The 16830-nt window shown below is 52.4% G+C and overlaps 1 long non-coding RNA gene across 1 annotated transcript in view; it reads left to right on the forward strand.

Moving 5' to 3' along the window:
- The first annotated feature begins 2693 nt into the window (after window positions 1–2693).
- Window positions 2694–16830, forward strand: part of LOC108448941 — a 17487-nt gene continuing 3350 nt past the window's right edge. Inside the window, exon 1 of the long non-coding RNA XR_001865038.1 lies at window positions 2694–4277. This is a non-coding gene — a long non-coding RNA (uncharacterized LOC108448941). The remainder of the gene's footprint in view (window positions 4278–16830) is intronic.

Raw genomic sequence — 16830 nt, forward strand, 5'->3', positions numbered from 1 at the left:
CGGCAGGAGGCTGCAGGAACGCCACCGCACCGCTGTGTGAAATCGCTCCTCTCTCGCGCTGCGCCGCGGCTGAAATTGGTTAAGAGCCTCTGACTGGGAACCAAATTTCCTCTCCATCTCCTCAAGCACCCAGGAAAGATTGCTTGGCAGCCTTTAGCGTGCCTCAAACGCGGGTAAAGAAACGAGGGATGAGTTGTTCGTCGCAGCGCTGGGATCCTGCGATGAGCTTTCCCAAACAGAGCGCAGCCGTGCCGGTGCTGAGCCAGTTTGTCTCGCTGGGCTCCCCGAAGGGCAGCCCTCAGCATGCTGGGCTTTCCCAGTAAGCTGGTTCCTGCCTTTTACCAGGGGGTCATCCAAACAGATGTGGGAGAGAAGTGGTTTTGGGACAAAGCTGCGTTCTCCCAGCCGAATCAGTGTCCCTGCAGTGCTCCCGGCCCCTTCTGGTAAGGCATCCCAGCCGCGGGGCCTGCGGGAGGCTGCAGCATTCCTTGCTCGAAGAGGTTTGGGGCCTGGTTCCACGTGTGCAAAACGAGTTTATTCTTCTGCAGCAGCTCGTGTTCTCCTCCAGCCACACAGGGTTTGTTTGGGTAGGGAACACATCCACTGAGGATGCTGCAGTCGGAGAGCAGGGCAAAGGGAAGAAAAAGCCCTTGTGCGGCTGTGGGCAGGCACGGCCCGGCAGCGGGAGCCGAAAGAATTGCGGCACCTGGAGCTGGTAAAACTCCCAGATCCTGTTGTCTTGCCCCAAACCTCTCTCCAGGGGCTTGTGGGCCCCCCTGCCCCACGTTTGGTCCCCCCCTGACAGCATCATTCAGCGCAGCAGCACGAGGAGCAGCAAGCTGTAATTTGCCAACGGGCCCGTGTCCCTCAATGAACGCTTCCTACGTGTCTCTTGGAAGATTATCCTATCAAATCCCCTCCTGCTCTGAAAGGTACGCATTTAAAGCATGACTAACGCCGAGAGATGCTATTATTCTATTTTATTCTGCAGCTTGTGAGTAATGTCTCATTATAGATGGGGATGCATTCAGAAAAACATCATCTGCCTGCCGGAGCGTGGGCCGCGCGGCACGGGCGGCTTGTGCCGGAGCAGCCAGCGCCCGGCGGCACGTGGACGGCTACGGGAGGGGTGGCAGCACCCCGGCAGCCCTGAGCCGGCCTCGGGCTCTGCTTGCTGCCCAGGCTCTGCTTTGGAGTGGTTTTGGCAGCCCACAACATCCCAGTGGCAGCAGGGATAGCGACCCACGAGCCCAGGCTGCGGAGCCAGCGCTGCTGGGAGCTGAGGGCAGTGGCAAAGCGAGCAGAGTCGTGCTGTGGAGGTGTTTGGTGACCTCCATGAGGTCTGTGCTTCCCTGCTAAGTGCTGTTCTCGAAGCACAGCTTTCCCTGTGGCTGAATACCTGGGAAAGTTCACTGTAATGGGATGAATGGGCTCCTGCCAGCTTTCCTGCCTCCCCAGCTGGGGATGTGGGTCTGTGCTGCTCCTCTTGAGGCCACTCAGGTGTAAGACTCCTTGTCTGGGGATGGGCACTGTTACCCGGCTCTAAAGGAATCCTGTGTGTGTGGGAGCCGGCATCCTCTCCCTCATCCCATGGGATATGTCTGCTGTCCTCCACTCGCTGTATTCCCTCTCCTGCGGTGCAAGCCACTTGCATTTTTGGGGTGTTCACCACGAGGTGAATGGCTGGTTCCACTGTGGAGTGGGAAGGTGTCAGGTTCTGCAAGCCCAGCGGGATGTCCCTGGCAGTAGTGCAGCCATCATCACATCCGTGGGATCTGCTGGAGCTGCTTGGAACCACCGAGCAGACAAAATGCCTCCTCTCACCCTCACCTGGATAATACGTGTCTGCCTGATTCCCATGCCTGGGCTGGTGTGTCAGCTCTCCAGGGGATACAGTCAGGGAGCAAGCGTGCTGCAGGCTGCCCAGGGCAGTGCTGGTGGAGTCACCGTCCTTGGAAGTGCTCAAAAATGAGTGGATGTGGTGCTCTGCAGTTTAGTGGGCATGGTGGTCCTTGGCTGGAAGTCAGACTTGACGACCTTGGAGGTTGTTTCCAACCCTAAGGATTCCCTGGGGCAGAGAGTCTGCCTTTGGAGGTGCCTGTGGGGGTGGGTGCTGCCAGGGCTGGGGGCTGCCACGCTGATGTTGCCCAGCTCTCGGTTCAGCCTCTTCCCAGGTGTCCAACCCTCCTCCTAAAAGGAGCTCCCCAAAGCCCCAGTGCCCGTGGTCGGTGCTGGCTACGTGGCTTGTTTGGTTTAAGTGCCATCCTGCCCAGCTCTCTGGGGTTTGGTGGAGTGGGGTGAGGTGGCACTGACCTTCCCCCAGGACTGGTGCAGCCCAATCCCCTTGTCCTGTGCTCAGCATCCCTGGTCCAGGGTCCTACCATCAACCATCTATCCTTAACAAATCGCTTTTTTAGGAAGGAATCCTTCCCTGGGAGGGTGGGCAGGCCCTGGCACAGGGTGCCCAGAGCAGCTGGGGCTGCCCCTGGATCCCTGGCAGTGTCCAAGGCCAGGCTGGACACTGGGGCTTGGAGCAGCCTGGGACAGTGGGAGGTGTCCCTGCCTGTAGCAGGGGGTAGAACAGGATGAGCTTTCAGCTCCCTCCCAACCCCAACCATTCTGAGATTTATCTGCCTCGTGCAAAAGAAAATGAGATTCAATTATTTATTGATGTATTTTTTTTCCAGGCGTTGTTTTTCCTTCACCTCCTGCTGCGGAGGTTTTGGGGTGGGGTTTTTTGTTGTTTTTTTTTTTTCTCCCCCTTCCTTTTCAGCTGATATTGTTGGATCATTTATTTCCCCTGCTGTTTTTCTCTGTGCCCCTGAGGTGTTATTAAGCTGAAAGGCTGGGATTTGACTGAGGCACGCTTGCACCTCCCACACCCGTGCAGCCGGTGACGCACGCCAGCATCAATGGAGAGGGGATGAATAAACCCAGCTCTGCTCCCAGAAAGAAGGGGGTGGAGGAGAGAGGGAAAACTGCTCCGGGCACGCAGTTTTCAGAGCTGTTTTCCCTCCAGCCAAGGGGTGCCAAAGCATCCCCATCCCTTCCCAGGTTCTCTGTCTCATGGGGCTGCTGCAAGTGTGGCTTTGGTGTCCCTCATGCCACCAGGCTCTTTCTGGAGCAGCGGACCCCAAGCCATGCCAGCCTGGTGCGGGTGGCTTGTGGCTCTCCTCCGCTTCTAGCCGGTGCTGGAAGGATGGGAAAGGGGCTTCCACGTGCTGCACAGCTCCTGGTGATGCCAGCCTGAGAGGCTGAGTTCAATAACTCATCTTTTGGCTGTGCAATGGTCCTCAGCAGCGTATCCCAGACTGGAGGGCTCCCCTTCCCTTAATGGGAAGCCAGTCTCAGGGCCCTTGAGGAGTGGAAGTGCACGATCCTGCCTGTGAAAGATGGATGTGCTTAGGCTGGACAGGGTGGAGGTGATGGTCCCACTGATATGAGGGACAGGAGGTGGGGAATGCTGATCTCCAGGATTTGTGCACCTCCTGCCTGCCCCAGAAACAGAACAGGGGACAGGGACCCACCTGGGAGCCTCCATGCTGAATAAATGAACTGGAATCAGATGCTGGGCTCCAGAGGCTTCCCATGGCACTGAGAGGATCAGGCCTGCTCCTTAGAGTGTTCTCCAGCCCCAGGAGTTCCTCTTTTCTGAGGGGAAAGTAGCTGAAACACTGAATAATTAACCACTGCCACTTGGGTTTTTTTCTTTTTTTCTTTTTTCTTTTTTCTTTTAAATTGTTTTTCTGCCCTGCTCTTGCCTTCCTGCATGTGCATGATTTCCCTGTGCGACCTCGAGCTCTTCCCTGTGGTGCTGGCCCTATAAAATTATGGGCCTGGAGTGGGATGAGAGGAGATCTTTTGCTTCTGGTTCAGATCATGCAATCCACTGTTCAACAGGGCAGCACTTCCCTTTGAAAGACATCAGTCCTTGTTTCTCTCCTCAAGTTCACGGGGATCTGGGCCTAAGGAGGGATGGTGGGATCATCCTCCATCAGCCTTGGATCATGGGCAGGTGATCCAAGAGCTCTGCTGAGGAAACAGAGGGGAGAGTGTGGGATGACCCTGCCTGTAGTCCCCCAGTCAGTTCCTCAGCAGAGTGGGAACGGGCAGCGTGGAGCACGGAAAGTCATCATCTCCAGGCTCGTGTCTCTGCTGGATCTCGCAGCTCCTCATTTCCTGCGGTGTTTGAGCCGGTTTCCAGCTCGTTTGCGTGTGGTTGCTGTCAGGGAAGCTCGTGGGACCACATGCAGCGCTCTGTTATCCCTTATTGCCAGGTAAGTGGTGGCTTCTCCCTGTCCTGCATCAAACCACAAACATTCTCTGGGCTCCTGCGCTCCCAGCCTTGGCCTCGATCAAACCCTCTGGCAGCGCACCTGGGGCTGGATCTCCTCTGCACTCCGTGGACACCTTCAGGTCGGGCCCTGTTTCCCAGGAGTTCCAGCACTGAAAACACGGTGCTGGCTCCAGCTGAGGCGCTGCCCTCCTTCCACACAGCATCAGTAAGGTTGGGAAAGCCCTCTAAGAACATTGTCCCCCACTAATCCGTGTCCCCAAGCGCCACATCCACGTGGCTCGCTCTGTGCCCTGACCCTTCAACCTGAGGGCTGCTCTTTACCTTGTTCTCCCACCCTATTTCGAGGCATTCCTCTAGAGCTGGGACACCTCTAGGTGTCCATGGCTTTCTCTGTTTGCAGGAATTCTACCCCAAAGCCCCCAGCTCCAAAGGAATTGTTGCACAGAGTTATCTTTGAGTGTTTCTGTCTTGCTAATCCCCTTCCCACCATGGGCCCAGTAAAGCCCAGCACCCCTGCAGCCCACCCCAGGCTATTCTCACCACATGGGCTGCCTCAGGTGTATAACCCTGGCGATGGCATCCCGCCCCATTCCCTTTGGAAAATACTGCTTTCCATCCCACTCTTGCTTGTAGCCACTTCTGTGTCTACTTCGTGCTCACACCCTCCTGCAGCTTTTGTGGCAATTCTGGGGAACTGGGCTCTCTCTGCTGCTCTTTTCTTCTGGTCCTTTAGCCCCCAGGACTTACAGGTGTGGAAAAGAGGAGCAGAACCTTCATGGACCGCTCTTTGTAGAACCACAGAATGGTTCAGGTTGGAAAAGGCTCCCGGGACCGAGTCCAACCTTTAACCTAACGCAGCGTGTTTTCACAGCCAGAACTGGTGTGCTCTTGGGGAGAAGGGCATCCTGAAGATCCATCTGGGGCTGGGATGCCTCCAGGGACCTGTGGAGACAGCCTCTGCTGGATCACCTCGTGAGAAACCCTTCAGGCAAATGGGGATTCTGACGGGGTTGGGGCAGGAACCCTCTTGTGCTGATACGGAGATGTTTTGTGGGCTCAGTTTGGCAACAAGGAGCCCAAGGAGGTTTCCCTGGATGCCTACCTGCTTTCTCCCTGCTTTTCTACTCCTGGCTGCCTGTTGGGCAGAGAGGAGGGAAGGGTCCCAGTGTCTACTTCCTCTGCTGCTGGGCAAGCTGCTTATCCTCGAGCCCACCCTGGCTCAACCCTGGCACTTGCCTGCCTCCCCTTCCACAAAGAAGGTCACAAAAGGAAAATCCAGACCCCAAACCTACCCAAACTCCCTGAAATGAAACTCCATTTCTGGCTGCCCTCTGAAAAGGCAGCGCTTTCCTTTCCATGCAGCTCTCACAATGTGTCCTTCTTTGCTGTCTGGAGCACTAAACCCTCTCCCCCGATGTCTCGGTGGGTCCCTGCAGGTTTTAGGTACTTTGATGTGTATTTTCAGGCCCTCTCTGCCACCCCCTTGCCAAGGGTATTTTTAAATAGCCGTTCTGTTGGTCGGACACGCAAAAAGCCAAGCTCCCTCTGTTGCTGGCTGTGCCAATGCTGCCCCTGAGGCAGGGCGCGGGCAGCGGTGGGTTTGGCACTGCCCTTGGCAGGGGCAGCCCAGATGTTTGTTTCATCTCTGCTGATGGCGAGGGGCTGGGTGGGAAGGCAGGGATTGGTGTTTGTGACAGGGGGGGCAACAAAAGGAGAAAAATTGACACCATCAGGGTGTTTTGGAGGCACTACAAAGAGCGGGGAGAAACCCTCTGCCACCGACATCTTCTCAACACAGTTCAGCTTCTGCTTCCCTTGGTCTTTCCAGGGACTCCTGCCTTCTCTCCTGAGAACCACAGCAAAATTTCTAGCTGCCTGTGAAGCAGCTGCTGTCCTCACTGTGGAAGAGTGGGTTTATTTAAGGCTGCTGTTGGAACTGGGGAAGGCAACCCGGCTGGTCAGATGGAGAGAGTTTATATCGGGCTCACAGCAAAGTGTGCTTGGCTGTGACAATTTCCTGGGGATGTCGCAGGGGGGTTTTGATTGCAGCTGGAATAACCAGCTGAGAAGTGCCAGTAAGAGGCTGTGGCAACATCCCTGGCAGTGTCCAAGGCCAGGCTGGACGGGGCTTGGAGCGGCCTGGGATAGTGCAAGGTGTCCCTGCCCATGGCAGGGGCGTGGAATGAGATGGATTTTAAGGTTGCTTCCAACCCCAACCATTTCGTGATGGAAGACAGCAGCATTGTGTGATCTGGGTGTTCATAAAGGCCCCATTTCTACCATCTATTTACAAAAACCACCATTACCTGCTGGAAGGTGCTGCAGCTACCACGGACCTGATCAACCGAGCTTGTTTTAAACCATTACAGATGGTTTAACCCCACGTGGTGTCCTAAACACACCCTGAAATGTCAGCATCGCCGATGGCAGCTCCCATCTCCAGGATGTCTTCATGGCAGCCTGCTGGATGTGTTATTTTTCCAAGTGGTTTCAGGTAATAACAGGGTAGGAAGTGTTCTGCTGTCAGTGAAACATCAACACAGGCAGCTCTCAGCAGGTAGCTGGTAATAAAAGAATCAATTGCTGGCAGTTTTAACAATCTACGGATTCAGTGCCGAGCTGCTAAAACCAAAATGCTAATCCTGAATCTGATTTCCCCCCCACCCCCCATATTTTTAGATATCAGTGTATCTCGCTGCAGTTTTAATTAATTTTTTGGGGGGAGGGAGTTCTCAGCAGTAAATTGAATCTTAGATCTTAGGAAATCCATCTCTTTATTCTTAGCAGGGAGGTCCAGGTCCATCGGGACACGCACAGGTTGTGTCTATTTTCTGCTGTTTGGGCAATCTAGAAATAAATTTATGTTTTCTTTTTTTGAGGTCACAAGTATTTGTGGCCAGAAGCTCTGGTAAAGAACAGCCAGGGCTGGTGGCTACGGGTTAAACAGCTCAGCTGAGCGGGGAGGACACCGCTGCCGTGTGAATCCCCTGATTTATCCCTCTGTTCTTCCTGACTTCCAGAGCGGTGCTGGCCGCACAGGGGACTCCTGTGGCCAAGGCTGCCGTGCAGGCTGCCTGAGGAAGGAGCTGAGCAGCCCTCAGCCCTCTCCTATAGTTAACTTGTGAGGGAAAGGCTGTTTCTCAGCCGAGCCGGCTGGGACCGCTGAAGGAGCCCGGTTTCCTACGGAAAGCGGGGAACTGTCAAGGAATAACCGATCACAGGAGAATCCCTCTTAAAAGAAACCAAAAAAACAAAACCAAAACCAACCTGGAAATCAATTAACTGGGAGTGAAGTGCTGCTCTGTAGCTTTCGGCTTTTAAAGAGGTTTCTCTGCCTTGGAGCTCCTGTAGCTCTGAGGGGTGGATTATTTTCCAACCTGGCCTTGGGCACTGCCAGGGATCCAGGGGCACCCTGTGCCAGGGCCTCCCTCCCAGGGAACAATTCCTTCCCAAGATCCCATCCAGCCCTGCCCTCTGGCAGTGGGAAGCCATTCCCTGTGTCCTGTCTCTCCATCCCTCATCCCCAGGCCCTCTGCAGCTCTCTTGGAGCCCCTTCAGGCCCTGCAAAATCTCCCTGGATCCTTCCCTTCTCCAGGTGAGCACCCCCAGCTCTCCCAGCCTGTCAAGTTAAAGTCTTGCAGCTCCTTGGTTTTGTCTCAGTCCCATACAAGGGATTGATTTGATTCCTTGTCCCCAAATTCTCAAGCCCTTCTCCCTTCCAGTGTAATTTCCTGAATTCCCACAGGCACTCAGCTGCAGCCACTCTGTGAGGAAATTCTGATTTGAATTAAATTTGGCTTGCTATCTTGCTGAGGATAGAAAGGAGCGATTCTCTCAAGGGTGGATAGCCTTACTTCTAATTTCTGGGATCCTGTGGTTTGTAGAGCAGCATCTCATCCTGTGGGCAGGGATCACAGGGCTCCCTGATAACAGCAATCATCCCATCAGAGCAAAAGGGCTTGGTTTTGGTGTTAGTGCAATGCTATCACCTTTCCATCACCAAGAAATACAGTCCTGTGATTGCTAGCAGAGCCTTCTGGTTGGCAATAACTCAGCTGAGTGCAAACAAATCTCCATAATGCTCCCCAACACGAGGAGTCAGCTCCTTAAGCAGAGCCCAAGGCGCAGCGGTAGATCACCAAAATGTATTGCAGGTATTAGAGCAGCTTCTCACAGGACTCAAACGATCTCCTGGGGCTATTTGGCTCTCTTCAGTTCTTGAGGGAAGTGTTCCCCTAGCTGAGATAATTCCAGCTCTCTGGTCATTGCAGACAAGTGAAGGAATTGCGTTGTGTGGTAAAACATGGAAGGAAAATAATCCAGCCCCTGTGGGAACTTCATACTCGAATGGGAGAGAGTCTGATCTCGGTCCAGGAAGCTGTGATGCCCCAAAAAGACACAGGTTTTTAAACAGTGCCTGTCCTCTGGAACAGGCTTTTTAGCAAAATCTCTCTTTTGGGCTGAGACTGGTCTGGGGTGGTTGGGCAGGGCTCTGTGTTCCACTCCTGGAGCAGAGACAGAGCCTCCCTGAGCTCAGCCCCAGGGAGTCCCTGAGCCTGCTTCTCCCAAACCCAGGACCCCTCTTTTGCTAAAAGTTCCTCCAGTGCTGGCTGTGATGGCCTTGTCAGAGCACCTCTCCAGCCTGAGACGAGAGGAGCTGTTTCAGCCTTGCACTTCAGGGCAGGTTTTTCCAAGCTTCCAGTGAGATCTGGGCCTCTTCCCCCGAGAGCTGCTTTCCCAGACGTGCTTTCTGCACTCTCCCAGCCGTGGGCTTGGCAAGGTGCTCTGCTGGTTTTCTGCTCTGCGCATCTCCGAGCGCTGACACGAGCTCTCCCTCTCTCCCTTCAGGTCCCTGTGCAGCCAGGGACTCTGGTTTTGGTCCCCTCTTCCTTGAGCCATGGGCAAGGACCAAAACCTCTGATCCCAAGGCACCTCAGAGCCCCCAGTGAAAAAGACTGGAAATGTTTTTGGAAATCCAGGAAAACCAGAACAACTAATCCAGGTGTCGACTCCTTGACAGGACCACCACGGTTTGGTGAGGCAAAACCTCCCTTTATGGGGATGATGCTGATTCTCCAGGGCTGTGTCCCTGTCCATCTGTGTGCCCTCCTTTTTTAAATGTAAAATTTGGGAAGAGGAATAGCTTAGGGTGACTGCTTACAAGTTCAATTATTTCATCTTTAATTTCCTTTACAAGGCACAAATGACTTTGTCAATGAGAAGTGATTGATTCCAGTGACTTTATTGTTTGTTTTATCCGTCTCCCAGACCATTTAACACACAAGTTTCTCTCCCTGACTGTCCTCCAGCAAGGAAGTCATGGGGGAAAAAAAAAAAATCCTTTTCCCTACCCTAGCAGCATGCCTTGGAAGTTACATCCATGCCTAAATGGCAGGGTTGGATGGGATATTGGGAAGGAATTGTTCCCTGGGAGGATGGGGAGGCTGTGGCTGCCCCTGGATCCCTGCCAGTGCCCAAAGCCAGGCTGGACAGGGCTTGGAGCAGCCTGGGACAGTGGAAGGCGTCCCTGCCCATAGCAGGGGGTGGCACCGGATGATTTTAGGGTCCCTTCCAGCCCAAACCATTCCATAATTCTGTGAATTCCTTGTGCTCTGTCCATTCCTTTGCTCGCTGCTTGGGAGTGAACTGAGGGTTGCTTTGGATTCTCTCTTTCTTTGGGAATACTGAGGGAGGGGCTGAGGTGAACTCAGCCTGGTTTTGTGTTCCTGCACCTGGGACTCTCTTTTATTGCCATGTCCCACAGTCCTTTGCAGTTTTTTTCTAATTCTCACCAATTTCTGCTGCTTTAAGTCATTATTTTTTTTTCTTCTGCAAATTGCTCCAATACCCCTTTTCCTGATCCTTTAGGCTCTGAGAACAGCACATGCCACAGCCCAAACTGCTCAGGGATTCCACTGGGATTCCCTCTGCCATGAAAAATCACCATTTATTCCTACCTGTCCCTTTCTGTTTCCTACTGGTTTGGAATTCACCTGAGAACCTTCTAATCCCAGGGGAGATTAATTTCCAAGGTGCCCCCAGTGAGGGAGCTTTTGAGAAACATGGTATCAAGTAAATTGCCCCCATTCTGCACGCATTGGTGGCCACAAAGGATTCCCCAGGAGCCACGATTCCAGCTACCAAAAGAATGGTTTCCTTCCATCCCAGTTTTCTAATTATCTGTAATGTTGTTGTACAGCCTCAGTGTTGAACTCAGTGATAAGTAGCTCAATTCATTCTTCTTTGGATTTTTTTTTGGCTTTTTTTTAAATTTGTTTTTGTTGTTGGTTTTATTTAATTTTATTTTTTAAACTGGACACTTCCCTCCTTCTGCAGCTGACAGCCCCAGAGCTGATGCCTCCTTGTTCCTGGGTCATCCCTCGTTTGCCCTGGTGAGGGAAAAGGTGACACCTGGATGTGAAATTGTGTTTTCTGCAATACTGAGGGAGAATATGTGGGCTACGAATGCTTAAGGTTTACGGGAATCACACAAAACAAGTGCTGGAGACACTTCAAGGTCTCTCAGATGTTTTGGTGTGAGATGCAGAGGACGAGCACCACGTACACCTGTCCCTCCCTGTGTGTCTGATGCTGCCAAACAATCCTTGATTTTAGGGCTACCTTTGCAGGAAAGCTGGTGCCACCGTAACCAAAGCTGGCTCTGCAGGCCCCAGGAGCTGCACGGAGGTGTTGTCCCAGGATCCCTCCTGCTCCTCTCCCAGCACGAATGGATTTTCAGAGTACACTCCAGCCTGGCTCTGCAAATTCACGTGAAACAGCCCTGTTTAGAGGTGATTTTTTCCAGAGGGAGTGCAGGAGGAATGGTGTTAAGGTTGCTGAGCTATCTCAGCTTGAGGAGCTGAGCTCTCCTTCAGCCTGCAGCAGGCAGCCCGCCAGGCATTTTTCTTATAAATATTTTCAGCATTTCTTTGAAGCCACATATTTTGGGGGGGGTTTCCACCCCCCTCTCCTCATTCCCATTGTGTGTCCCCCCCCATCTTTTATTTTTCCCCCATGGAGGACATCTTATGGTCTCAGGAGAGATCCCACCGAGGGCTAGAGCCCAGCGTGGAATTCCTGCAGTCCTGAACCACTCTCTCAGTGTTCCCAGGGCTGGATTCAATTGACAAGAGGCTCTGCAGCCAACCCCCTTGGACTGCACATGTGTTTATTTAAATGTCAGTGGCCCACACAAGCTGAATACCTATTAGCTGCAGCATGCCTCAAATCCAAAGCAGAGCTCCAGTTCATATTTATTGTTCAAAGTACAGATCCCTTTATTGTTGTCATTTCAGTCCCCTCGTATTTATGGAATTATTCAGGCAGCTCTGAGAAGTTAACTAGCACTTTGCAGCATTCCTTTACTGCCAGGGTATAATATCTGTCTGTAATAAATATATAGGTAAGGGATTTCAGAAACAAAACAAAACAGCAACAACATACTGCATGTGAAAACTTTACTAAGCAAATAAAACACTCCCTGCCAGAGAGGCAGAAAAAACAACAGCAAGCTGGTACCATCTGAAGCCAGTTAATGCGCAGGGGATGGGTAATTCCACTCCATTCTTTTAACTCTGTTGTTTTCTGTCAGTCTCCAGGGTTTCTGTACCCCACTCGCTGCAAAACACCCAGGCAGGCTGGAAATAAATTGCTGAGGGTTGTAACGAGAGGTTTTTTAAGGGCTGGTGGGAGCTGAGGGTTCTGCAACTCCCTGACAGGAGGGGGCAGCCAGGTGGGGGTCGGGCTCTGTTCCCAGGGAACAGGGACAGGAGGAGAGGGAACGGCCCCAAGTTGTGCCAGGGGAGGTTTAGACTGGATTTAAGGGAATATTCCTTCATGGGAAGGGTCGCAAAGAGTTGGCACAGGCTGCCCAAGGCAGTGGTGGAGTCACCAGTCTTGGAAGTGTTCAGCAACTGCGTGGATGTGGTTTGGTGGAGAACGTGGTGGTGGTGCTGGGTTGGCAGCTGGACTCAGCAATCCCAAATGTCTTTTACAACATAAATGATTCTTTTGTGACCTGAAGGCAGCCGGGCTGGGTGTAAGTGTGGCCCTTCTGGCGCTGGGATTTCTGGGCATGAGTAACATTGGAAATGCCACTACCTGGTATGAGCAAAGCAGCAGTGACAGGGAGGGTTTGTTTTTGCCAGCAAAGCTCCTGGTGGCCCTGGGAACGAAGGGAACACCTGTGGCAAGCGGGGTGTTTTGGGCATGATCACCCCTCCACGACACGAGGAGCTGCAGCATCCTCATTTCTCTAGGCTTGGTTTATCTCTTCTGAAGGAGGAATGCAGACAGAAAACATCTTCTGCACTTGACAGTCTAAAAACCTGCCCCACTTCAGTTCCAACCGTTGGCTCGGTGAAGAGGTATCCAAAAAAAAAAAAAAAAAAAAAAAAAAAAACTTTCTGCTTAAAGCAAAGCTGTCTCAAGACAGTTTTTAATTTCACTGGCAGCATTCACCTGTGATCTTTCTGAGTTTGGAATGAGGAGAATGCTTGCATTTGATTTGAGAGAATAACAGTTTAATTAAAGGGGAAGAAAAAAACAAAAAGAGAGAACTTTGTGTTTGGCTGGGGCTGTTCTGCTGACGTGAATGTGAGTTACTCCAAGCGGGACTTTGGGCTCAAGTCCAGGAGAGCAAAAATGCTCCTTCAAACCCAACTGTCAGGCTGCTGTTCTGCAGCGGGGGCTGTCCCGCTGGCTCATTAAAGCCCACGGAAGATGGGATGCCTCAGGAGCAGGGATGGTTTCTCTGCTGGTTTGAATCCCATCCAGGCTGGCAGCGAGGGGAAGCTGCGAAGCTCCCGTGTTCCCTGGTGGCCTGGTGCCCGTTCCGGGCGCTCAGGTGTGTGCATCCCAGAAACCAGCACTTCACCTGGCTGTCACACGATTCCGAGAGCTGCAGGTATGTATCCTGCCAAGGGTGTGACCTCACGCTCCGTACAGCTGCATGCTGAAGACTAAGGATGCCTTTGGAGAGGTTTCCAGGTCTGACTTTGTAGGAGAAACCTCAGGAGAGGTTTTTGGAGTGTGACTTCAGAGATGGATTCGTAGACAGTCAGTAACTGAGGCACCCCAAACTGATGGATGCTCTAGGAATTCAGCTTGGGAATATGTAAGAGATCTGCAGAGAACTTCTTTCATGTTGGCACAGGAGTCCACCTTCCAAAATCCTCAGTCCTGTGGCAAGATCCCTGTGGCCAAGCATGGGGGAATGTATCACTGCAGATCCCTGCCACATCCAAACTAGATTCTGGTACCTGTGTTGGACACAGCTCCTTCCTCTGGTCTGGTAATTGCAGTTCCATGAGTTTTCCAACCTTGGGAATCCTTCTTCTGTCATGTGAAGGCTACCCAGCTCCATTTTATTTTTGGCTGGCTGCAGAGCACCAGCATCCGAGCCAAAACTCGATGGTAAATCTGTGACAGTCTCTATCAGGAAAAAGGATAATGATGGCACCCAGGAGTTTTATCAGCCACAGCTGTTGCACTGTTTGCTGGAGAAACTGTTCTTTGAAATATATGACCAAAATAAAGAGCTGAGCATCTGTAGCACTGTGGATAATTTAACAAGTAAACTCCCCTGAAAGAGCTGTCTGGGTTTACCGAAAGCAAGGTGATAAAAAGTGTTCTTGTGCCAGAGATAAGACAGGAGACAAGCTGGGAGTGTTCACCTTGGAGAAGGAAGAAGGCTCTGGAGAGAGCTTAGAGCCCATTTTAGTGTCTAAAGGGGCTCCAAGAGAGCGGGAGAGGGACTTTGGACAAAAGATGGAGGGACAGGACACAGGGAATGGCTTTCACTGAAGTAGGATAGGTTTGGATTAGACATGAGGAAGGAATTGTTCCCTGGGAGGGTGGGCAGGCCCTGGCACAGGGTGCCCAGAGCAGCTGGGGCTGCCCCTGGATCCCTGGCAGTGTCCAAGGCCAGGCTGGACACTGGGGCTTGGAGCAGCCTGGGACAGTGGGAGGTGTCCCTGCCCGTGGCAGGGGGTGGCACTGGATGGGCTTTAAGGTCTCTTCCAACCCAAACCATTTTGGGATTTACGATTCTCTTGACCAGAGAAGCAGGGGAAAAAAGCAAGGGAAAAAAGACCTTCTGTCTCCCCAGTTCCACAGAAGCACATCCCAGTTTTGGAGCACTACACTTCCCACCACATGATCGCTGCTCCTTGGGCTCTGGGTATGAGCAGAACACCTCCTGCCCCTCGTCCCGATCCAAGACAAAGGCTCTGCTGATAACCGAGTCTTTAATGTGCAGCAGGCCACCCGATAAGAGGCTCCTGATAAGGATGAATCAAGGTCCATGTGCCTCATCTCCTCGGATCATAGTGTGAACATCCTAAACCAATCCCAGTGCAACGATGCACACACATCCCCTTGGATCTAGTCCAGGCTTCCATGGGTTTTCTGTGATCTGCTGTGTTTCAGAATGGGAAGTCTGCCTTTTTTCTTCCTTTTTTCCCTTGTGGAACCTCCTGGTCTTTCGCAGACCTGATCTTGCCTAGTGATCCTGGAGGAGGGAAGTAGCTCTCCTTTCTGCCCGTGTTTTACAGTCACACACACAGACATTTCCAGGGCTGCAGAGGTTTTGACTCCCCTGACCTCTCATCCCAATACATTCTAAACTTTATTTTTGTCAGTAGTGGGCCAGCACTCACTTCTTACATTTCTATTAAACAACGTATCTGCAAATGAGGGCCGGATTCCAGAGTCCCACCCAGCTCCTTGACAGGGTCTGAGTGCAACCCTTCAATGGCTTTTCAGACATTCCTCTCATGATTTCGATGCCACTGCTGCTATTCCGGACACTTCTGCTGGCACGTCCTGCTCTACTGTGATGCTTTTTAAGAACTCGGTGAAGGTGCTCGTAAGGAACGTGAGTTTTCAAGATACCACATTTAAGGAGCTTGCATTAGGAAAAAACTCCTTGCTCCTTGATGAGCAGACAGAGAAAATTTGAGGTATTTTAGTGCTTTCTAGTGGATTCCAGTCCAAAGCTGGCTAATTTTGGTTTTGCCATAGGAAAGGGAAAACAGATCGGCTGAGGTTTTGCCAAATGCAAAGCACAGGTGCCTTTTAATAGATATTGGTATTCAGGAAATGCTGTGACCCACATGAAATGAGATTAAACAGCCCTTAGAGCAACAGAACAGAGGGGAGAAAAACTGGGAAATTGAAAGGTCTGTGCAATTCTGTCCCCACACATCATCTATCAGTGCAACTTCAGTCTCAAGTGCTCAAAACCGTGAGGTCATCTTGGTACCTTATCACGAAGGCAGCAATTCAGTGCTCTCCAGAGCTTGGCTTCTGGAGTGCCGAGCTCTAAACCACCTTGGTGCTCTGCTGCTGGCCCCCTCGAAACCTAAGCTCAGATCATGGGAAGATGATTTAGAAGGAAATTCTTTAGTATAAGGGTGGGCAGGCCCTGGCACAGGGTGCCCAGAGCAGCTGTGGCTGCCCTGGATCCCTGGCAGTGCCCAAGGCCAGGTTGGACAGGGCTCGGAGCAGCCTGGGACAGTGGAAGGTGTCCCCATGGCAGGGGGGTGGGACTGGCTGAGCCTTAGGGTCCCTTCCAACCCAAACCATTCCATGATTCTGTGCTGATACTCCAGAACCCAAACATTCCTCAACCCTCTGTGTATCAGCTAAGCACATTAACATCCTGCCTGCTCTGTCCTCTCGTGCACCCTGCCCACCCCGCTGCTCAGTGCTCCGTCTCTGCAGCAGGAGGGACACTGTCCTGCTCCACCATGGCCACGGTCCCTCGGGAGGAGGAACCTGTCAGGCAGAAGAGGGATCTTGGCGGGCTTGGGTCCCCCGTTCCGTGGTTGCGTGCTCTGAGCTTGAACGCGCTGCAAGGCCTGGGCATCTCCACAAACAGTGCAGGGACTCTAATTCAGCTCCTGAATAGGAGAGTGGGTGGTGGGTCCCTGGTGGAGGGCAGAACCTCCCCACCCGCAGGCCTTGGTGACAAGCTGTACCGAAGGCTTGCTCCCGTGCCCAGCGCTCCCTGCCTCCGGAACACCCCGAATCCAGGCTGCTCCCTGTGCTGGCCATTGTGGAGCCCATCCTGCCACATCCTGACCGTGCTTGCACGCTCTCCCAGAGAGCCCTGGGCTCCCTTCTGGGGGCTGCCATTGTCGGCTTGGCTTTTTATTCCAGCTTTGGCCCAAAGTAGATTGGACCCGAGACAGGAAAGACTCCAAGCACAAGCTCTGCCAGCTGCTCCTCGTCTGCAAAATCTAAAAGTTGCTGCTCCTTGAAACCAGGCATTTTTATTTGCATGAGAAAGCTGGAGCTGAGTGTAAGATAGTCTGTGATCTGATTTTAAAAGAAAAGGATAAAAATAAGTCTAATTGTGTTCTCGTTCTGCCTCAATTTAGCTGCTGGCCGTTCTCCTTTGTGCTCCCCGCATTTCTGGAGAGCTGGTTGACACTTATTTAGGTTGGCACAAACTAAATATAACCAAGTGTGTGTGAAAGAGCACGGACTGGGTCACAGCTTCCAGAGCAGCAGAAAAAAGCATTTTGCCT

The sequence above is a fragment of the Corvus brachyrhynchos genome, unplaced genomic scaffold (genome assembly GCF_000691975.1).
Source record: "Corvus brachyrhynchos isolate BGI_N302 unplaced genomic scaffold, ASM69197v1 scaffold79, whole genome shotgun sequence".
Classification (NCBI taxonomy): Eukaryota; Metazoa; Chordata; class Aves; order Passeriformes; family Corvidae; genus Corvus; species Corvus brachyrhynchos.